Here is a 23763-nt window from a genome sequence, read left to right on the forward strand (position 1 = left end):
TGTGAGATGCTGTATACAGTATATATAAATAAATATATATATAAATCTGTAGGCCTATAACAAAATTATATTTGGTGTTCTGTTGAAAATAATGGATATGAAAATAAAAGAAAACGAAGATGAGTAAAAAATATATAAAAATGAAAATAAAAAATAAATGAAATATTAACTCTGCATTGAATGGGGGCACGCTGTATTAACTCTGCATTGAATGAGGACACGCTGTATTAACTCTGCATTGAATGGGGGCACGCTGTATTAACTCTGCATTGAATGGGGGCACGCTGTGGTAACCCCGGATTGAATGGGGGCACGCTGTAGTACCACTGCATTGAATGGGGGCACGCTGTAGTAACTCTGCATTGAAGGAGGCACACTATACTTTGATTACCGAAGGCCCCTTTCACACTTTTGTGACCTCAAAGTCATGCAATTATTTGCCACGTTTTTTGCCGCAAAGCAATGCCTATATTTTTTCTGTTTGCACCCCCCCCCCCCCCCCACCAAAATTGTGAGCACCAGCCGCCACTGCTATTAGCTTCTGATATGTATTTGTTTTGATGACGATGGATTCATTTAGGCTTAAGATGGAAAGTGCTTGTCTTTCTGATAGAGAAAGTCTCCCTAATGATGTAGTGGCAGTGGTGGGGGCTTCACATAGTCTTAATAGATCAGAATACACCACTTTATAAAAAGCCTCAAGATTTTGCTTGATAAGGGTAAAATGTTGATTTTGGTTTAAGATCAGAGTGAACAATGGATGGGGAACTACTGAGATGTTAGCTGAAAAGTTCTAAATCTGTAATAGAATGATCTGTGTACAGATCTTCCAATACCTCTATAAGGTCTTTATCATAATCAAAAATGAGATCTGATGACAAGGAAGTTTCAACATCACAGACTCCTCTAGAGATTTCTGTCATTAACATGTTACTACTTTTACTGGATTTGATGTGATAAAAATGGATTTTTGTAAGATCTTACCGTAAAATCCTTTTCTCTTAAGCTCATTGACAGACGTAGTCCTCGTTGATTCAACACACTCGGGTTATGCTGCCCTCTACAGGAGTAGGACTAGACAGGAAAGAAAACGTTCTGGCCACACCCTAGGGGCAGTCACAGAGGGTATATCCTCTCACTTCCTGCTCTAGCAAATCAGTTATGTCACAAAGCAGTGTTTAGAGAATTTAACCCAACCCAACTCAAAAACAGAGGGGCGGGTACTACGTCTGTCAATGAGCTTAAGAGAAAAGGATTTTACGGTATGGTCTTACAAAAATCCATTTTTCTCTGTCGCTCATTGACAGACGTAGTCCTCGTTGATTCAACACACTCGGGACGTCCCAAAGCAGTACCACAAATGAGGGGTGGGAAAAATGGAAAACAAATCCAATCTAGAAGGCCCAACCGATGCCAACTAGAAGTTTTCAATGCTCATCAATTAAAGATGCGATTCAACAGAAAATTCCAACAGAAAACAACCCTCGAGGTAGACCACCGGTCTCCTCAAATTGCGGCCTGCAAACCTTGCGGCCAAATGAGGCATCCACCGATGCCATCACATAAACCTTATAAAATTTTGTAAAGGTATGTACCGACGACCAGATAGTCGCCTAACATACCTGGACCACTAACGCTTGATGGCGGAAGGCCCAGGAGTACTGAGCGCTCGAGTGAAGTGCGCCCTAACAGGGAACGGAGGACTCCGACCCTTAATAGAATAAGCCTGTACCACCGTTTGTCTAAACCATTTGGAGATAGTCGCGGCAGATGCAGGCAACCCCTTTCTGGGGCAATCCGTGATCACAAAAAGTCAATCCGTCTTACGGAATGATTCCGTAGCCTTCAGGTATACCCTGATTGCCCGAACCACATCCAAGGAATGCAACGCATGTTCCTGATGATGATTGGGCTGAGGACACAAGGAAGGTAGTACAATATCTTCATTCAGATGAAGCCTGAAACCACCTTTGGAAGAAAGGATGGATTCGGATGAAGAACTACCTTATCCCTATGAACCAGTAGATATGGGGACTGGTCTGACAATGCAGCCAGTTCTGACACCCTGCGTGCAGAAGTGATAGCCACCAAGAAGGCCACCTTCTGGAATAAAGTAAACAAGGGAAACTCCCTGATGCTTTCAAAGGGAGGTTTCTTCAGAACCGACAACCAAATTAAAAATCCCAGGGCGATAAGGGCGCGCGGACTGGTGGAGCCAGATGCCGCACCCCCTGGATGAAATTCCGCACCAAGGACTTAATAGCCAAAGGCTTCTGAAAGAAGATTGCTAATGCTGAAACCTGACCCTTGATGGTGCTCAAGGCTAGTTTCTGCTCAACCCCCTTTCGCAGAAAGGCCAATATTCGGGTCACCGAATAGGTACGTGGAGGAATTTCTAAAGATTCGCACCACGCGATATACGTCTTCCATGTGCGACAATAGACCTTGCTGGAAGTCGCTTTCCCTGCTTTAATTAGTGTAGGAATAACTGAAGCTAACAACCCTCTGTCCTTCAGTACCTGGGTCTCAATGGCCAGGCCATTAAACCCAGCGATTGTAAAGCACAATGGAAGATCGGTCCTTGAGACCGCAGACACTCCCTGAGAAGAAGTTCCCAAGGAACGTTCGCGACTAGCATGTCCAAGTCGGCCGGACCGGCTTGACGAGGCTAGCCTAGAATTTCCAGGACAATTGGAGTTCCCTCCATCTCCATCCTGCGGAGAAATCTCAGCAGCAATCTGAGAGGAGGGAATCCCTTTAATAGCTGACACTGCCTTTACAGGCCGTTCAGCGCGTCTGCTGCGTCCGCTGGAGCATCGTGGGCGCGCGTTACCAATCTCTGCGCCTTCAGGATGCTGTGAAGAAGGCATAGATGGTGAAATCCTTGGTGAATGACTTACGTCATCACCCTGATATTGCCTGACTGGATCCGAACCAGGCTGCCCTAGAGCTATCTGGCCCCGGCAATCCGACAAAGTCTGATCATTCTCTGTTCCCACACATTATTTAGACACCTGATTCCTATCACGAGTGGTGATTTCTCCTGGTTAAACATTAGAGACCGAAGTCACCCGGCTAGAGGCTCCTTGGTCTGTCCGTTCAACCGGATCCGATTCTTGTGGGGGAACTGATGCTAATCTTTGGAAAAGGTAAAGAAAATGATCTGTTCAGGGAACGGTAACTACCGCTCCCTGTAGTACTTACGCTGACCCAGCATTTTAACCACAGCACACATCTGAGGATTACCGCTGACATAGATGCATGCCCTAATAGGGGGGTAGCATCCAAGGCTGCGTCACAGACAACCTGTAGTCCTTATATAATCTGTTCCATCAAAACAGATGTTGCCTGGGGGATACCTTTCCCCTTCAGGTCCTGGCGCACCAATCTCGCCCATTCCGTAAATGTCTGAGAAACTAGATCAAATGACAATAACTGGTCTAAAGGCTGATCCTATCAGGAAAAGATAGTGCGGGACTCCGCTTCTACCTTCCGATCCACCGAATTCTTAAAGGACGGAGCGTCCTCCACTGAAAAAAACCGTGGCTTTATTCAGTCTGGAAATAGGTGGATCCACCACTGGTGATACCGTCCATTTCTTAATGAGGGATTCCTCAAACGGATAGCGTCTAGTAATGCGCTTGGAACTAGTAAAGGTACGCTTAGAATGATCCCATTCCTCTTTAATCTTTTTACCCAAACACTTGGGTAAAGAAAAAACCTTCACCGTCCTGGTGTGTCTGCTAGTACCAAAGGGAAATTAATTTTTATTTGCCTCTGCCGGTAAAACCTCAAGTCTTAAGGTTTCCCGAACCGCACAACTAGTGCGTTCACCAATGCTTCTTCCTGATTTATGGCGGAAGCATGAACGTTCTCCTCACTGTCTGAGGGAACCTTACCTGAGACAACAGCCCCTGCAGAGGGGCCTGCAGCTGCAATGACCATCTCAGCATCAGAATCTGAAGTCTCAGACGATATAGGGGTAGGCGTGGGTCGCTTTCTTGACCCCCGTTCCTGACAGGCCGTCTCCACCCGAGCCACCAAAGATTTCAAAACTGCTGTGAATGCATCCATACTCTGTGCACTGGCGGGTCCCGCGGCCCCCCCGAGGGGAACCGGTGGGTGTACCTGTGTGGCAGGGTCCATGATAATTCCAGATATTACCCGGAAAAATCAATTTGCCAAAAAGAAATAAAACTTTATTTATTTATTTTTTTCAGACCCCCAGCGCCACAAAGCCCCTCAGTGTTGTCTGCTTAGGGACCCCTATAGAGCGAGAGAGAGAGATAGACCCCACCACTTACTGCTCAGAGTTTCAAAATGCAACTTGTTTCAGCATTGTCTAGAACAGACAGGAAGTCTTTTGGCTGGCTTCCCGGGAAGAAAAGAGGCGGCTCCGCCCCTCTGCACGCCTTCCGGCGCCTCCCCTAGCTCCACGAGGTGTTTGAGTCACCTCAAACATGGCCGCCCCCATGCTGGAGACACGAGGCTACGCCAAAATGGCGGCCTCGTGCGATCTACCAGACAATGGCGGCGGTCTGCACAGAATAGCGGCATGCCTGCAGAATGATCTCGGCCTCACAACCCTTCACCCTCATGGTGGTCAGCGTGGTCGGCGGTACCGGACCCTGGCGGGCCGTATGCGGTCCGTGGCCTTTGGGAGGCATCTGCTTAGCTGGAGGAATGATCTGGAATGCAATATACCTGTATAGACATCGCCCTGTGGCTTCTGACAGGTAGGATACCTTATACTATCACAGTAAAGTTCTAGTACTGCCACTGACTTCAATCATTTTAACATCTTTGCAATTAGATTGTCAGCTCCCAAACCAAGCCTCCTGGCTTCTTGTTCACAAAAATCACACTCAAACAGGGGGATCTGTGACATGTTATAGGATAGAGGGAAGACCCATCCTTACCATTACAGAGAGGGGCCCGCGTTCACCACAAGACCCGTCAGGGGGAAAGGGGGAACATACTACTCACCATACCGGAACCAGGCGGGCGCCAACTCTTGACAGTACCCTTCTCCACCGGGGTGGGAGGGCTGTCGACCAATCCGGACGCCGTGACTGATGGTCTTTGGCGTTTCAGCGAGACGTTTAACTCGCAGGGTCAGTCCCCGTCCAGTGGGACTATGTCGCGGCCGACCCAGCGCGGAGCTATGGCCTGCACGCGCTCGTAGGCTGAACTGGGGTGACCACTGGATCTCAACATCCAGCCCGTCGCCCAGTTCCAGCTTTCTTGCTTGAAGATCTCACAGGAACACTGGAGAAAAAAGCTGTCTAAAAAATCTTTCTAAGAAAAAATCCTGCCAGGACCGAAGATCCCAGCAAGGTATCTAGGTCCTTACTCCTAACTAGACAGAAAAAAACTGATTTGCTAGAGCAGGAAGTGAGAGGATATACCCTCTGGGACTGCCCCTAGGGTGTGGCCAGAATGTCTTTCCTGTCTAGTCCTACTCCTGTAGAGGGCAGCATAACCCGAGTGTGTTGAATCAACGAGGACTACGTCTGTGAATGAGCGACAGAGAAAATCTTTTTAAACTAAGGCTTCTGATTAGAGTTGAGCGGACACCTGGATGTCCGTGTTCGGCGGGTTCGGCCGAACTTAAAAAAAAAGTCCGGGTCTGTGTCCCAGACTTTTGCCGAACTTTTCCCGGACACCGAACCCCATTGAAGTCAATGGGGACCCGAACTTTCAGGCACTAAAATGGCTCTAAAACACCAATGGAAAGGGCTAGAGTGCTGCAAATGGCAGCAAAATGTAGTTAAGAGCATGGAAAGTGCTCTGCAAACAAATGTGGATAGGGAAATAACCTAAAACAACAAAAAAAAAAAAAACAGAAGAATAAAACAATGTTCTTCATCTCTGAAGAACGAGGCCCATATGGAGTAGGAGGGAAGTTGAGGTGGTGGTGGATGTGGCGGTGTCATAGGCGTGCGCACAGGGTGTGCCGGGTGTACCTGGGCACACCCTAATCACCTAGGGCACATAGCATTATCGCTCTGTTTGCCAGTGAGGAGATGGGAAAGATCTCCCTCGGACCTGCTCTGCTCTATTTCACTTTGCCAGCAGGGAGAGTAATGTATCGGGGCCATGTACATGTAGGCAAACACATGCATGTGTATTTAAACTTTGGGGTGCACACCCTAATGCAATAGGCTGCGCACACCTTCGGGCGGTGTAGGTGGAAGCGGCGGTGGAGGAGGACCAGGGCTGGATTAAGAGCATCATGGGCTTGGTGCTGAGGATTTTGAAGGGCCTTAAGGGCCGTGCCTTGGCATGCACCCAGAGGAGGAAGGGTGCAGCCATGCATGCCTAATTCAACATGGGATGCTGTCTCTGAAGCCCATAAACACATCCATGCATAGGCAACTGTCCCTCCTTGTCCGGCCTTCGTGCTGTGTGGGGAGGTTCTGAGGGAGCTGCCTGGGGAAGCGAGCATAGAAGCCAGACTTCTGTGTTTACAAGTGACAGAAGAGCGGTAACAGTGAATATGGCCAGCCCAGGGCCTATATTAAGGTAGGGGCCTGGAGCTGCAGCTCCAATAGCCCCTATGTTAATCTGGCCCTGAGGAGGACGAGGTAGCCAACACTGCTTTTTTTCAGAAATTTTAAATGAGGGTACACCCCAAAAGAGTGAGAAAGAGAAAAAATAGAACAATGGCTGGGTAAGGTCGGTATCCATCACTATTCTGCACAAGGTACGGAAAAGTCCCGTGGGATCCATGCCTGGTTCATTTTAATGAACGTGAGCTTGTCCACATTGTCTCTGGACAGGCGACTGCGCTTGTCTGTGATAACGCCCCCAGCCATGCTAAATACCCGTTCAGATAATACACTGGCTGCAGGGCACGCCAGCACCTCCAAGGCGTAAAGGGCAAGCTCAGGCCATGTGCCCAACTTGGAGACCCAGAAGTTGAAGGGGGCAGACCCGTCATTCAGTACGTCTAGGCGTGTGCACACATACTGCTCCACCATGTTGGTGAAATGCTGCCTCCTGCTAAGACGTTCCATATGAGCTGCTGGTGCTGCTGTTTGTTGTGGCGTGCTGACAAAGCTTTTCCACATTTCAGCCATGCTAACCCTACCTTCTGAGGTGCTGGCGGTGCCCTGGTTGTGTTGGCGACCTCTTCCTCCTCTTCCTCCACTGCCTTGTGCTTCCACTGTGGCCCCGCTGTCAGGTGGGAATGCCAGCAGCATCGCGTCTACCAGCGTGCGCTTGTACTCGCGCATCTTGCGATCGCGCTCCAGTGAGTGAATGAAGGACGGTACGTTGTCCTTGTAACGGGGATCCAGCAGCGTGGCCACCCAATAATCAGCACAAGTTAGAATGTGGGCAACTCGGCGGTCGTTGTGGAGACACAGCAGCATGTAATCGCTCATGTGTGCCAGGCTGCCCAGAGGCAACGAAAGGCTGTCCTCTGTGGGAGGTGTATCGTCTGTGTCCTCTGTATCCCCCCAGCCACGCACCAGTGATGGCCATGAGCTGGCCTGGGTGCCACCCTGCTGTGAACATGTTTCTATCTCCTCCTCCAGCTCCTCCTCCTCATCCTCCAGAACTGTGCCCCTGCTGTACAATTGTGTCCCTGGCGTTTGTGTGTGCAGGAACCCACCCTCGGAGCCCCTTGTGAATGACTGCCCTGAAAGCCTTGGAAATGTTACCTCTTCATCCTCCTCCTCCTCATCCTGTGCCACATCCTCTTCCATCATCGCCCGAATTGTTTTTTCAAGGAGGCATAGAAGTGGGATAGTTAAGCTGACAACGGCGTCATCGGCACTGGCCATGTTGGTGGAGTACTCAAAACAGCGCAACAAGGCACACAGGTCTCGCATGGAGGCCCAGTTATTGGTGGTGAAGTGGTGCTGTTCCGCAGAGCGACTCATGCGTGCGTGCTGCAGCTGAAACTCCACTATGGCCTGCTGCTGCTCGCACGGTCTTTCCAGCATGTGCAAGGTGGAGTTCCACCTTGTGGGCACGTCACATATGAGGCGGTGAGCGGGAAGGCCGAAGTTACGCTGCAGCGCTGACAGGCGAGCAGCAGCAGGGTGAGAACGCCTAAAGTGTGCACAGATGGCCCGCACTTTCTGCAGCAGCTCTGACATATCGGGGTAGTTTTTAAGGAACCTCTGCACCACCAAATTCAGCACATGCGCCAGGCAAGGGATGTGCGTCAAACCGGCTAGGCCCAGAGCTGCTATGAGATTTCGCCCGTTATCGCACACCACCAGGCCGGGCTTGAGGCTCGCTGGCAGCAACCACTCATTTGTCTGCTGTTCCATGCTCCTCCACAACTCCTGTGTGGTTTTTCCCCCAAACAGGCAAGTTTTAAAACTGCCTGCTGTCGTTTACCCCTGGCCGTGCTGAAGTTGGTGGTGAAGGTGTTACGCTGTCCAGATGAGGAGGCGGTAGAGGATGAGGAAGCGGAGTAGGAGGAGTTAGGAACAGGAGGCAAACTGAAGCGCCCTGCAATCCTCAGTGGTGGAAGGACATGCGCCAAATTGCTATCCGCCTCAGTCCCATCCGCCACTGCATTTACCCAGTGTGCCGTTAGGGAGATATAACGCCCCTGACCGTGCTTACTGGTCCACGTATCGGTAGTTAGGTGGAACTTGCCACAGATGGCGTTGCGCAGTGCACACCTGATTTTTTCCCCCACTTGGTTGTGCAGGGAAAGGATGGCTTGCCTGGAAAAGTAGTGGCGGCTGGGCACGGCGTACTGTGGGACAACCACTGACATAAGGTTTTTAAAACTGTGCGTCTCCACCAGATGGAATGACAGCATTTCAAAGGCCAAGAATTTTGAAATGCTGGCATTCAGGGCCAGGGATCGCGGGTGGGTAGGGGGGTACTTCCTCTTCCTCTCAAGTGTTTGGGAGATGGAAAGCTGAACGCTTCCACGGGACAATGTGAAGATGGTTGGTGACCCAGGTGGTGGTGTTGCTGACAGATCGTCTGTTTGCGGGGTGGCAGGTGCCGGTATCACTACAGATGTGGCTGGAGCGGCCGAGACTGCAGCAGAGGAAGCAGGATGAGCCAGAGACGTTTCTTGGTTTTGAAGGTGTCTACTCCACTGCAGCTCGTGCTTTGCACTTAGATGCCTGATCATGCAGGTTGTGTTCAGGTTGAGAAGGTTTATGCCTCGCTTCAGGCTCTGATTGCACAGCGTGCAAACCACTCGTGTCCTGTCATCAGCACATTTTCTAAAGAACTTCCACGCTAGAGAACTCCTTTGAGCTGGCTTTGCTGCGCTCGTTCCCTTGCTGTGTTGGGCAGTAGCAGGCGTAGTGTCTAGGGCACGGCCGCTCCGCTTCTGCACCCTGCTCCCTCTTCTGCTGTGCTGGTGGCTCTGTGCGACCACCGCCTCTTCCTCCAAACTACTCCGGTCACCTGCATGACCTTCATTCCATGTGCGGTCGAGGACCTCATCGTCCTCCACATCATCTTCCACCCAGTCTTCACCCCTGCCCTCCTTGTCGGTCTCCACAATTCTTAACGCCGCAGCAGTTGGCACCTGTGTTTCTTCATCATCGGAGACGTGCTGCGATGGTCCTTGCATGTACTCATCTTGAGAAATAAGTGGTTGGGCATCGCTGCACTCAATCTCTTCCACTTCTGGGGCAGGGCTAGGTGGATGGCCCTGGGAAACCCTGCTGACAGAGTCATCAAAAAGAAGAAGAGACTGCTGTACGGCTTGGGGCTCAGACTGCTTGCCTGATTTGCAAGGGGGTGAGGTGAAAGACGGTTGGACATCGGCTGCAGGTGCCAACTCTGAACTTTCTGCAGTAGACTGGGTGGGAGACAATGTGAAGGAACTGGAGGCACTGTCAGCAGCAAACCAATCTACTATCGCCTCTATGTGTTCTGGCATCATCACTTCTAGAGGCGTATGATGCCCTACCAAATACTGATGCAGGTTCTGTCGCCTACTAACACTTGAGGAAGGTGTTTCACTTTTGCATGTAGCTGGCACAGATCGACCACGTCCTCTCCTTGCAACAGGAGCTCTACCAGCAGCACCATGACCCAGGCCACGGCCCCTATTTGACGGTCTCCTCATATTTCTGTAATTTAAGATCTTGCCCTAGAAAGGTGTTTATTGAATAATGGAACAAAACAACAACAGTATCGCACGGGTGTATGTCACAGTCAAATATGCAAACTATGCCGCAATTTAATGTTTTTTACCCCAAAAGGGTGTATATTGAATAGCGGAATAGGAAAAAGGATAAAAAAACGGTGTATCTCACACGTGCAAACACAGACTAGGCCCCGATTAAAATTTTTTGTACCCTAAAGGGAGGATGAGGAAGAGGAGTAGGAGGAGTTGGGAACAGGAGGCAAACTGAAGCGCCCTGCAATCCTTTGCGGTGGAAGGAGATGCGCCAAAAAAATTTAAAAGGTGTATCTCACACGTACCGATACAGACTATGCCGTAATTTAATTTTTTACACTCCAAAAGGGTGTATATTGAATAGCGGAATAGGACAAATTTTACAAAACGGTGTATCTCACACGTACAAACACAAATTAGGCCCCGATTACAATTTTTTGTACCCTAAAGGCAGGATGAGGAAGAGGAGTAGGAGGAGTTAGGAACAGCAGGCAAACTGAAGCGCCCTGCAATCCTCGGCGGTAGAAGGAGATGCGCCAAACAAATTTAAAAAGGTGTATCTCACATGTACTTGATACAGACTATCCCGCAATTTAATTTTTTACACTCAAACAGGGTGTATATTGAATAGCGGAATAGGACAAATTTTACAAAACGGTTTATCTCACACGTACAAACACAAACTAGGCCCCGATTACAATTTTTTGTACCCTAAAGGCAGGATGAGGAGTAGGAGGAGTTCGGAACAGGCAGGAGGCAGACTGAAGCACCCTCAAATCCTCGGCAGTATGAGATGCGCCCCAAAAATTGGAAAGGTATCCCACACGTACCGTCACAGACTATCCCGCAATTTAATTGTTTATACCCAAAGGTTTTGATTAAATAGCGGAATAGAAAATATTATCAAAAAAAGTGTATGTATCTCACACGTACAGAACCAGACTAGGCCCCAATTACTATTTTTTGTACCCCCAAAGGCAGGATGAGGAGTAGGAGGAGTTCGGAACAGGCAGCACCCTCAAATCTTCAGAAGTATGAGATGCGCCCCAAAAATTGGAAAGGTGTATCTCACACGTACCGACAAAGACTATCCCGCAATGTAATTGTTTATACCCAAAGGTTTTTATTGAATAGCGGAATAGAAAATATTATCAAAAAAAGTGTATGTATCTCACACGTACAGAACCAGACTAGGCCCCAATTACTATTTTTTGTACCCCCAAAGGCAGGATGAGGAGTAGGAGGAGTACGGAACAGGCAGCACCCTCAAATCTTCAGAAGTATGCGATGAACCCCAAAAATAAGAAAGGTGTATCTCACACGTACCAACACAGACTATCCCGCAATTTAATTGTTTATACCCAAAGGTTTTTATTGAATAGCGGAATAGAAAATATTATCAAAAAACGGTGTATGTATCTCACACGTACAGAACCAGACTAGGCCCCAATTACTATTTTTTGTACCCCCAAAGGCAGGATGAGGAGTAGGAGGAGTACGGAACAGGCAGCACCCTCAAATCTTCAGAAGTATGAGATGAACCCCAAAAATTGGAAAGGTGTATCTCACACGTACCAACACAGACTATCCCGCAATTTAATTGTTTATACCCACAGGTTTTTATTGAATAGCGGAAAAGAAAATATTATCAAAATACGGTGTATGTATCTCACACGTACAGAACCATGACTAGGCCCCAATTTCTATTTTTTGTACCCCCAAAGGCAGGATGAGGAGTAGAAGGAGTTCGGAACAGGCAGCACCCTCAAATCCTCGGAAGTATGAGATGCACCCCAAAAATTGGAAAGGTGTATCTCACACGTACCAACACAGACTATCCCGCAATTTAATTGTTTATACCCAAAGGTTTTTATTGAATAGCGGAATAGAAAATTTCTCTGTCGCTCATTGACAGACGTAGTCCTCTTTGATTCATATCAATTGGGTTATGCTGCCCTCTACAGGAGTAGGACTAGGCAGAAAGAAAACGTTCTGGCTCCACCTTAGGGGCAGTCCCAGAGGGTATATCCCCTCTCTCCCTGCTACAGGATGTCAGTTTTTTTCTGTCTAGTCAGGAGTAAGGACCTAAGTTCCTTGCTGGGATCTTTTGGTCCTGGCAAGATTTTTTTAGAAAATTTTTTTTCCTTTTTTAGGTAGCTTTTGTCTCCAGTTTTCCTGTGAGATCTTCAAGCAAATCACGCTGGATCTGGGTGATGGGCTGGATGTTGAGATCCAGTAGTCACCCCAGCCGGCCTACGAGCGCGCGCAGGCCATAGCTCCGCGCTGGGTCGGCCGCGACACATTCAAGTAAGTATGCGGGACCGGGCGACGGGCTGGATGTTGAGATCCAGTGGTCACCCCGGCTCAGCCTACGAGCGCATGCAGACCATAGCTCCGCGCTGGGTCGGCCGCGACATAGTCCCATTGGACGGGGACTGACCCTGCGAGTTAAACGTCTCGCTTGGACGCCAGGAACCAGCAGAATCACGGCGTCCGTATTGGTCCACAGCCCCCCACCTCGGTGGAGAGGGTACTGTGAAGAGAGGGTGCCCGTCAGTTCCGGTATGGTGAGTAAATGTTCCCCCGTCCCCCCTGTGGGGTTTTTTGGGATACGGGCCCCTCTGTGTATGGCCGAATCCTTTTCTGACATTAAGGTTCCCCCTTTAGCCTATGACAAATTCACATATCCCCTGTGATAGTCTGATCTGGTTTGGGAGCTGACACTCCAGCAGGCTTGGTTTGGGAGCTAACACTCTAAGCAAACCTTGGTTTAGGAGCTGACACTCTAGCAACCTTGGTTTAGGAGCTGACACTCCAGCAGGCTTGGTTTAGGAGCTGACACTCTAACAACCTGGGTTTGGGAGCTGACACTTCAGCAGCCTTGGTTTCTCTAGCAGATTGATCCAAGGAAGCCTGGTTCGATTTACCATAGTAAACATATAAGCATCCAGAGCAAAGGAGGTTATAGCCTACCTTAGACTGTAGCTATCGCCATGCTCCCGCAGGCCGACAGGCCGCCATCAGCCGTTCCAGAGCCGTTCACAGGCCGCTGCACTGGAGGAGCCACGCTAGATCGGCAGTCCGCCGCCATTTTGTTGTAGACCACATGTCTGCATTGCCTACACAGGCCGCCCGCAGGTCACGCAGGCCGCCATTTTTTCGAAGTCTATTGTCTTCTACATGGGGGCGGCCATGTTTGATGTGCCCAGCCGACCTCGAGGAGCAGCTGGGAACGCCGGAAGGCGTGCACAGGGGGCGGAGCCACTTCCTTTTACCCGGGAAACCTAGTACAGGACTTCCCAGTCTGCATAGGACAACGCTGACAGCAGTTTGATAAGGAAACTTCTCTGCATCAGGTGGTGAGCCCTTGGGGTCTCTCTCTCTCTCTGTGGGGGTCCAAAGCAGGTACGCTGAGGGGCGCTATTGCGCTGGTGGATTACAGATAAAAAAAAGAAAAAGAAGGTATTTTTTATTTTTTCAAATTTTTCACTGGCAAAGTGTCCTGGATTAACATGGACCCTGCCGCACATGTATCTCCACCTGATCCCCTCGAGGTGGCTGCAGGACCCTCCAGTTCCCCACTGACTATTGAGTCATTGTCAGCAGTTTTGGAAACTTTTGTATCCCGGGTGGAAGTGGCTTGTCAGGGACAGGGCGCAAGGAAGCGACCCCCGCCTACCCCTATTTCATCTGAAACTTCAGATTCAGAGTCTGAGCCTATCCCTGCAGTTGCAGGTACCTCATCTGGGGTTTGTGTCTCGGGTACTGTCTCTTCAGACAGTGAGGAGGATGTTTCAGCATCTACCATAGCCCGAGAGGAAGCGTTGGTAAACGCATTAATTGTAGCCGTTCGGGAAACTTTAGGACTACAGGTTACACCATCAGAAGTAGCTGATACTGAGATTCCATTTGGTACTAATAAACGCGCCAAAATGGCGAAAGTATTTCCCTTACCCAAGTGTTTCGGTAATGTAATTAAGGAAGAATGGGGTCATCCAAAGCGAGCCCCTACTATTTCCAAACGCATTAATAGGCGTTATCCGTTCGAGGAATCCCTCCTCAAGTAGTGGACAGTACCATCTATGGTGGATTCTCCAATCTCCAGATTGAACAAATCTACGGTTATCCCATTGGAGGATGCTCCGTCCTTTAAGGATCCAGTGGATCGTAAGGTGGAAGCCGTGTCTCGCGCCATCTTTTCCCTGATTGGGTCAGCTTTCAGACCAGTAATTGCTATTGGTCTGGTTTCTCAAACTGTAACAGAATGGACCAAGTGGTTACGCCGGGACTTAGAAGGGAGTGATATCCCTCAGGCGGTATCAGATCTGTTAGAACAGATGATACAAGGGTTACAGTTTATCTGCGACGCTGCGCTAGACGCCACTCCATTATTGGGGCGAGCATCAGTCTCAGCAGTGGTTCTCAGGCGTACGCTGTGGCTAAAATGTTGGTCGGCAGACCAAGGTTCCAAGAAGGCTTTGGCTAATCTCCCTTTTCAGGGTGAGCGCCTATTTGGGGCCAACTTAGATGAGATTATCAAGGATCTCACTGGAGGCAAGAGCACTTTCTTGCCACAAAGTACTAAGGGTAAAGGACCTTGTCAAAGACGGGGGCCTTCCTTTTCTGCCCATAAGAAGTTTTTTCGCCCCACGGGCGAAAAAGCAAAGCCCTCCAAAACTCCTTCGGGAGGTTTTAAGGGGCGCTGGTCGGGCAAGCAAAAGCCCGGCTCCTCCAGACCTGAAGATAAGACTACTAAAGCCTGAAGGTGCGCCCCCACCTATAGCTGGGGTAGGGGGACGTCTTCGCCGGTTTCCGGATCCATGGCTTTCCAGAATCCCGGACAAGTGGGTTCGCGAAATCATAAGGTCAGGTTACAAGATCGAGTTGCGATTCTTCCCTTCCAATATCCGACTATCCCCGGATCGCTTAGAAGCTCTGCGGGGAGCGGTCACGGATTTACTACAACAAGGAGTGGTAGTCCACGTTCCTTGGACAGAGTGTTTTCAAGGGTTTTATTCAAACCTGTTTACAATACCCAGGAAAGAGGGCAAGGTGTGTCCAATTCTGGACTTAAGAGCACTCCATTTTTTTGTCAAGATACAAAAATTCAGGATGGAGTCCATTCGCACAGTGACAGCCTCCCTGCATCAGGGGGATTTTCTGGCGTCCATAGACATCAAGGATGCCTTTCTTTACATTCCCATTTACGCAGGACATCAGCGTTTCCTGCATTTTTCCGTAGAAGAGAACCATTATCAGTTTGCGGCGTTACCCTTCGGTCTCGCATCGGCTCCTCGGGTCTTCACAAAGGTGTTGGCCCCAATGTTGGCGCTGTTACGTCAACGAGGCATATTGATTCTAGGTTACCTAGACGATCTTCTGCTCCATGCGGGGTCTCCACAGACCTTGTTACAAAACCTAGAGATCACCATGATCTCTTTGCAAGAGTTCGGGTGGCTGGTGAACCTGCAGAAGTAATCTCTGGTTCCCACCAGGAGGTTCGAATATCTGGGTCTAATTCTAGACACATCCAGGGCAAAAGTGTTTCTTCCTGCGGGGAAACTCCGGAAAATTCAATCAGCAATTCAGTTGTTACTATCCGACAACTGGCCTTCTCTTCGGACTTGCATGAGAGTCCTGGGTTTGATGGTGGCTTCTTTCGAAGCAGTACCATTTGCCCAGTTCCATACCCGAATCCTTCAAGGAGAGATTCTTCTCAAATGGAATCGGAATCCAGAATCTCTGGACAATTGGATCCGATTGAGCGAGTGGACCAGGGAGTCCCTGGTCTGGCGGCTTCAATCTCCGACGCTCAGCCAGGGGAAGTAATTTCTGCCAATATATTGGACGATTGTGACCACGGATGCAAGTCTTTCCGGTTGGGGAGGAATTCTTGGTCGATTATCTGCCCAGGGGCTTTGGTCCCTGGAAGAGTCCAGGTTACCGATAAATATATTGAAACTGAGGGCGATCAGACTTTGTCTGATACACTGGACCGAGCAGCTCCAAGGCAGCCCAGTTCGGATCCAGTCGGACAACGCCACAGCTGTGGCTTATGTCAATCACCAAGGGGGCACCAAGAGTGTCCTGGTGGCCAGGGAAGTGGCCCGCATTCTTCGTTGGGCGGAACGGTTTGTTCCAGCTCTCTCCGTGGTGTTTATTCCGGGGGTGGAGAATTGGCAGGCAGATTATCTCAGCCGTCAGACTCTGGATCAAGGGGAATGGTCCCTCCATCCAGAAGTTTTCCACCTATTGTGCCTTCGTTGGGGCACCCCGGATGTGGATCTGTTGGCATCTCGACTCAACAGGAAGGTGCGGAGGTTTGTGGCTCGCTCCCGCGATCCTCTAGCAGAAGCCGCAGACGCGCTGGTCGCCCCGTGGGGGCAGTATCAGCTACTGTATGCCTTCCCTCCTCTCAGGTTGCTGCCGAAGCTTCTTCGCAGGATAGAGGTGGAGGGAATTCCAGTTATTCTGGTAGCTCCGGACTGGCCTCGTCGAGCCTGGTACGCCGACTTGGTCAGACTGGTAGCGGACGTCCCGTGGCGACTTCCTCTCAGGGAAGATCTGCTGTCTCAGGGACCAATCTTCCATCCTGCTTTACAATGGCTGGCTTAAATGGCCTGGCTATTGAGACCCAGGTGCTGAAGGACAAGGGGTTGTCAACTTCAGTTATTCCTACTCTAATTAAAGCTAGGAAAGCGACTTCCAGGAAAATTTATCATCGCACATGGAAGTCTTATATTGCGTGGTGTGAATCTCTTGGGTTTCCTCCACGTTCCTATTCGGTTAACCGAATATTGGCTTTTCTGCAACAAGGAGTTGAGCAGAGACTGGCCTTGAGCACTATCAAGGGTCAGGTTTCAGCATTGGCTATCTTCTTTCAGAAACCTTTGGCTACTCATTCCTTGGTACGGAATTTCATCCAGGGGGTGCGACACCTGGCTCTGCCAGTGCGCGCGCCTTTACCGCCCTGGGATCTTAATCTGGTGTTGTCGGTTCTTCAGAAACCTCCCTTTGAAGATATTAGGGAGATTCCCTTACCTACGTTATCCCAGAAGGTGGCCTTCTTGGTGGCCATCACTTCTGCACGCAGGGTGTCAGAACTGGCCGCATTATCTTGTCGTTCCCCATATTTGGTGGTTCATAGAGATAAGGTGGTTCTACGTCCGAATCCATCCTTCCTACCTAAAGTGGTTTCAGAATTTCATCTGAATGAGGATATTGTATTACCTTCCCTGTGTCCTAAGCCCAGCCATCATCGGGAGTTTGCTTTACACTCCTTGGATGTGGTTTGGGCGATCAGGGTATACTTGAAAACGACGGACTCGTTTCGCAAGACGGATTCACTTTTTGTGATCCCGGATGGCCCCAAAAAGGGGTTGCCTGCATCTGCCGCGACTATTTCCAAATGGATCAGACAGACGGTGGTACAGGCTTATTCTATTAAGGGTCGGGTGCCCCTGTTCCCTGTTAAGGCGCACTCCACTCGGGCGCTTAGTGCGTCATGGGCCTTTCGCCATCAGGCGTCAGTCCTTCAGGTTTGCAAGGCGGCTACTTGGTCGTCAGTGCATACCTTTGCAAAGTTCTATAAAGTTGATGTGATGGCATCGTCCGATGCCTCTTTTGGCCGCAAGGTTTTGCAGGCCGCAATTTGAGGAGACCGGCGGTCTACCTCGAGGGTTTTTTTCAGTTGGATTTTTATTTGAGTCTCATCCCTTTGGTCTGATGAGCCTTTGAACTTCTAGTTGGCACCGGTTGGGCCTTCTAGATTGGATTTTGATTTCCGTTAATCCCACCCCTCATTTGTGGCACTTCTTTGGGACGTCCCAATTGATATGAATCAAAGAGGACTACGTCTGTCAATGAGCGACAGAGAAAAATTGATTTTTGTAAGATCTTACCGTAAAATCCTTTTTTCTTAGCTCATTGACAGACGTAATACCCGCCCCTCTACTTTTGAGTTGGGTTGGGTTAAATTCTCTGACACTGCTTTGTGACATAACTGACATCCTGTAGCAGAGAGAGAGGGGATATACCCTCTGGGACTGCCCCTAAGGTGGAGCCAGAACGTTTTCTTTCTGCCTAGTCCTACTCCTGTAGAGGGCAGCATAACCCAATTGATATGAATCAAAGAGGACTACGTCTGTCAATGAGCTAAGAGAAAAGAATTTTACGGTAAGATCTTACAAAAATCAATTTATTATCAAAAAAAGTGTATGTATCTCACAAGTACAGAACCAGACTAGGCCCCAATTACTATTTTTTGTACCCCCAAAGGCAGGATGAGGAGTAGGAGGAGTTCGGAACAGGCAGCACCCTCAAATCCTCGGAAGTATGAGATGCACCCCAAAAATTGGAAAGGTGTATCTCACACGTACCAACACAGACTATCCCGCAATTTAATTGTTTATACCCAAAGGTTTTTATTGAATAGCGGAATAGAAAATATGATATAAAATTGGTGTGATTTATCAATAGCACATGTGAACAGCAGTGTCTTATATCATTCAGCTCTGCTGCAGGCTATGGAGGGAAAAAAAAATAATTCCCCTTTTAAGTTTGTAATTTTTAACTAGATTAGTACAGACTATGCCACAATTAATTTTTTTTTAACCCAAGGCTGTATATTGAATAGTGGAATAGAAAAAAGTGTATAATTTTTGAAACCACTCAATAATAGCACATGTGAACACACAGCAGTGTATTATCACAGTCAGCACAGCAGCACTGAAGGAAAAACGCTGCACACAGTGACTGATAGAAAAAGACTTTTCTCCCTCCTCCTCAGTGGGCAAAAAAGATTGTTTTCACTGCACCCCACACACAGCAAAATCGATGTGGACCAGCTCTGCTGCAGGCTATGGAGGGAAAAAAAAAAATTCCCCTTTTAAGTTTGTAATTTTTAACTAGATTAGTACAGACTATGCCACAATTTAATTTTTTTAACCCAAGGGTGTATATTGAATAGTGGAATAGAAAAAAGTGTATAACTTTTGAAATCTCTCAATAAAAGCACATGTGAACACTGAACACAGCAGTGTATTATCACAGTCAGCACAGCACAGCACTGAAGGAAAAACGCTGCACACAGTGACTGATAGAAAAAGACTTTTCTCCCTCCTCTTCAGAAAAAAAAGATTGTGTTCACTGCACTACACACACAGCAAAATCGATGTGGACCACTGATACCTGCCTATCTCCAGCCTCTCCCTAAAAGGATTGATAAGATCGGTCACTGCAAACCCCCCCCCCCCCCACACAGCAATATCGATTGTAGAACACTGACCCTAAAAATCAGCAGCCTCGCCCTAAAATGCCCTACAACTCGCCCTGCCTAACACACTCCGACCTGTCCCTCAATTCTATCCGTACACAAATGATTTTTGCCTGTCTGTCCCTAATCAGCAGCCAGCACGTATGATGTGTGCTCTGTCCCTGAACTACACAGCAGAATGACACAGCGGCGCTGGCTAGAACTTATAAAGACTTGGTCACATGCTTCAGATGGCCAATCACAGCTACTAATACATTTGTAGGCATGGCTGGGATGGCTTAAGGCACACCAGTTAAACGCTTGTTGATTGGCTGTTGAAAGCCCGCCATGAAAAGCGCGCCAATGCATACAAAACCCGGAAATAAAATGACCGGACACGGATTTTTACCCGAATATATAGTAAAGTTTTCGGGTCCGTGTTCGGGTAACAAAAATCCAATTATTCGGTACGAACACGAATAATACAGTCCGTGTTCGCTCAACCCTACTTCTGATATAACGGTTAAGATATTTAAACAATAAAAAGGGATCAGGTTTATTTGAGGGGGCTTTTATTTGGAAAACTATTGGACTTTATTTACAAATTGATCGGTGTTCCTGGGATTGCAACTGGTGATTTAAAAAAAAAACTAAGGCCCAGGTTGACATATTGAACAACTTGGAGTTGTTAAAGGTTGTTTTTTTTTTTTTTTCTGAGTTATTTATTTGCCTTGCATGAGTGCATAATAAAGTGTTTATTTTGTAAACTATTTTATGGTGATACATTTTGCATCTGGCCTCTTCTCAGGCAAAGTAAGCCCCATTACTGCAGTCCTTTATATAACATAGGTTGGATTGTGAGCATGCCTATACACGCCCAATAAAGGACATGCCCACCAGTGTCATTAGTGTCCTTCAATCTGTTTCTTCATGAATGCCTAAAGTGTCTGCACCTGATTGCAAGCATCTCTCTCCAAGTTTGTTAGCCCTTGGCTATGTGCATCAATTCACACACTACAGACCAAAGATCTAATAGCAGCATGCACAGAAAGAAAGCAACCGTTATATAAGCATATGAACTACGACAGGAAATGTGAAATGTTAAAATCCCTGGGCAAGCTGAGTGCTAAAAAAAAAAAAAAATACAAGCTGTAAGTCCTTGGGCATGTGGAGGGTACAAAGCAAAAAACTCAAATTTGTGAGGGCTGCTTCCCTCAAATTGCTGACAACCACATTCGTCATCAGCATCCAAAACACGTGTTCGGTTTTTAATTCCAATGGCTCTAGTTCACCCCAGTGCAGTGTATTCTTGTGCAGCCCACCAAATTAAAACATGATGAATGTGTTCTTAATTGCAATGGCAGCTCCTTTGTTTCCATTATGTAAAACCCTTCTAAAATGTACCGGATTTAAAAAAAACATGCATTATTAGTTCAGGTACTTATATTGCACTGTCAATTTACACAGCGCTTTACATATATATTGTACATTCACATCGGGTCCTGCCTTCAAGGTGCCTACAATGTAAAGTCCATAACTCGCATTCATACACATACTAGGGACAATTTAGACATGAGCATAATCAACTACCAGCTTGTCTTTGTAGTGTGGGAGAAAAGCCACGCAGGCACAGAAAGAACATGCAAACTTCAATGCAGGTAGTGCCCTGGTTGGGGATGCGAACCAACAGCCCTAGTGTTACTAGGCGAACTAGCTAACCACTTAGCCACCGTGCTGCCACAAACAAAGCAGGAATTCACTGTTTTCATCTCTGCTCCACCATGAACATTAAGCCATGTGATTTTTCCTTGTACTTACGCTAGCACGATATTTATTACACAAAATTTGCAGGTTGCACTATGGAATGTATGGAATGCTTGCTTATCCCTTACATGGAGGAGTGGAGATGCAAACAGTGAATCCCACAAGGTTTTTGCATATAACAAAACACAGGCACGAGTTTGAATGATTAGCAGCATAATTGTTAAGTTATTAGGGTGAATTATATTCTTATTCCAAATTATATTGGATGCATGAAATAAGCAAAAATAATAATAAAATATAAACCTTCAAAGACATCCCTTGTAGTACATTACATTATTAAAAGTATGCATTTTCTAAATGGAAATGAGACCTTGACTTTTATTATTTTCATATTCAGGGCTAATCGCCCTTGATTTTAAATAAACTATTTCCTTTAATGAACCCATTTAGATCAAGCACTTTTGCTTTTTTTCCCAAATCAGTAAGTAAATAAAGCACAAGGTTTGATATGCCAGTCTATAGAAACCATTCTCAGAGGTTTCACAGAAAATTGTGAGCCAGATCAGTTTCACAGAATGTTATTATAGCAACTGCCATGTTTTAGCACACCAGATAGGGAGCACATTTTGAAAAATGTCAAATGTATATTTAAATCACTTAGCAATAAATCACGAACAGAAGGCATAAGAACTGGTTATGATATTTTACACCAACTTTCATTAGAGACTGTGATCTGCGGGTACATTATGGCCTGTGAAAACCCCATATTAAGCAGCTTGTCCAAATATGAGCTTGATCTGATGTACATAAAATTAGCATTAAATGAAAGCTCTTTTGTATTTAAAGCTGTATTAAACCTAAAACCAAAAATGTATTACATTTCAGCTTACAAATCATCAGCCTAATTCAGATTAGAGAAGCTATAGATCCGCAGTGTGTCAGTCCTATGTGAGCAAACACCATTCCAAGAAGAATTGAGAGATATACAAAACTACATTATGGTGTACGTTTAGTAACCGGTGTTAATTCTTGCATTATCACCGTTCTCCTAACACGCTCTAACACCACCAATTTTTACACCGGCTGTGAGGCTATTTAGTAAACCGTGTTGTGTTGACTCCAGCTCGGTGATGAGCGGTGTTAGCTATCAGTGTGTTAGCACCGTGTTAGAGAGTGGGGAAGGTTTAACTAGCTGCACAGCAGCCATCCTGTGTGTGAAAACCTATGATCCACAGTAAAGGAACATTGAAGTGTACGTTTAGTAACCGGTGTTAAATGGGTGTTAGGTGGTGTTAGGCTTTATCACAGAGAATCAAGGTGATAATTTCCTAAGACGTGTTTAAACTGTGTTAACTAAGGTAGGAACCAAATATCACATCTCTTCACCTTACGGTGTTGTCTCTGTGATAAGTACAGTGTTAGTATAGGAAGGTACCTGTTTAGTAACCCGTGTTAGCTCAGAAGAGTCTTAAAACCAGTGTAAACTTGGTGTTAAATCTCCTGAATTTAACACCTAGTCAGACCAGGTGTTAAGGCCTTTTTTTCAGTGTAGAAGAGGAATTTCACTGCTCATTGTGGACAGTAAGTGCTTCAGGACAACACTATTGTAGACTGCAGGGTATGAGTTCATCTAGGACCCTGTGTCTGCAGCACTCACATATCATGCATATATAATGGCAGAGCAGAGTGGACATCTGTGCTGAGAAAGGAGAGCAGTAGACCTCAATGACAAAGAGGTGCATATTTCTTACTGCATGAGACCACTATCTTAAGCCAATCATACATGGACGGAAATTTGGCTGGTTCAGCAAGGACCAACTGAAATTCCATCAATGTATGGGCAGGCTGGTTGTACAGAAGTTGAGTGGTAGATTGACTTCTGTACAACCAGCCTGTCTGGGTTTTCCCTCATCAATTAGTGCTGCCAGCTATAGCCTGCAGTACTGATCAGTATTCTGACAGAGGTAAAGTATCCCTGTGGTCAGAACACAATAGCTCAGTGGAAATGATTCCCCTGTGCACATAAATGGAATGTGTGAATGGGTGAATCAAGTCATTTTTTTGTTTAACTCGGTGGTTGAAAAAAATATATATATTAATGTATGCCTTAGCATGTCTGATGCTTGGCAGCTGACACGTAGGATTGATATCATAAATTAATATTAGAAAGGTACAGGCCCACAGAAAACAAACAACCGAGCACTACTGGAACAATACTGTAGATAAATTAGCAAAGGAGGCTGCAGTAACATCCCCCGAATGGCCTCATATAGAGCATGCTTTGTCATTTCCAGTCTCTGCCCTTACACAAGCTCAAGCAAAAGGAATTGAAGAAAGGACATGTGAGTTGGGTAAAATACAAGATCAGGATGAGGAATTAGCTCAATTAAAAGAAATGTGTGGGACTGGGCCTATACAATTTGAGGGTCAATAAATGCAATTGAAGGATGGTCTTTTAGTAACTCACAAAAACGGCTTATCTTTATGGGTTGCCCCAAAAGGTGTAAGGAAAGACATTCTTACATGGATCCATGGGTCAACTGTTGATGGACACCCCAAACTGCCTTTAGCTTTAGGCCCGTTCACATAGGGGCGATCCGACTTCCAGGGGCGACCTCCGAGGTCGCGG

General features: G+C 47.2%; 1 protein-coding gene across 1 annotated transcript in view; it reads right to left on the bottom strand.

Annotated features, from left to right (window-relative positions):
- SNX29 (sorting nexin 29) overlaps positions 1–23763 on the bottom strand; it is a gene marked incomplete at its 3' end in the record, with an annotated part of 1499164 nt that overhangs the window by 332881 nt on the left and 1142520 nt on the right. The window lies entirely within an intron of this gene.

The sequence above is a fragment of the Pelophylax lessonae genome (genome assembly GCF_965119305.1).
Source record: "Pelophylax lessonae genome assembly, chromosome: 6".
Taxonomy (NCBI): Eukaryota; Metazoa; Chordata; class Amphibia; order Anura; family Ranidae; genus Pelophylax; species Pelophylax lessonae.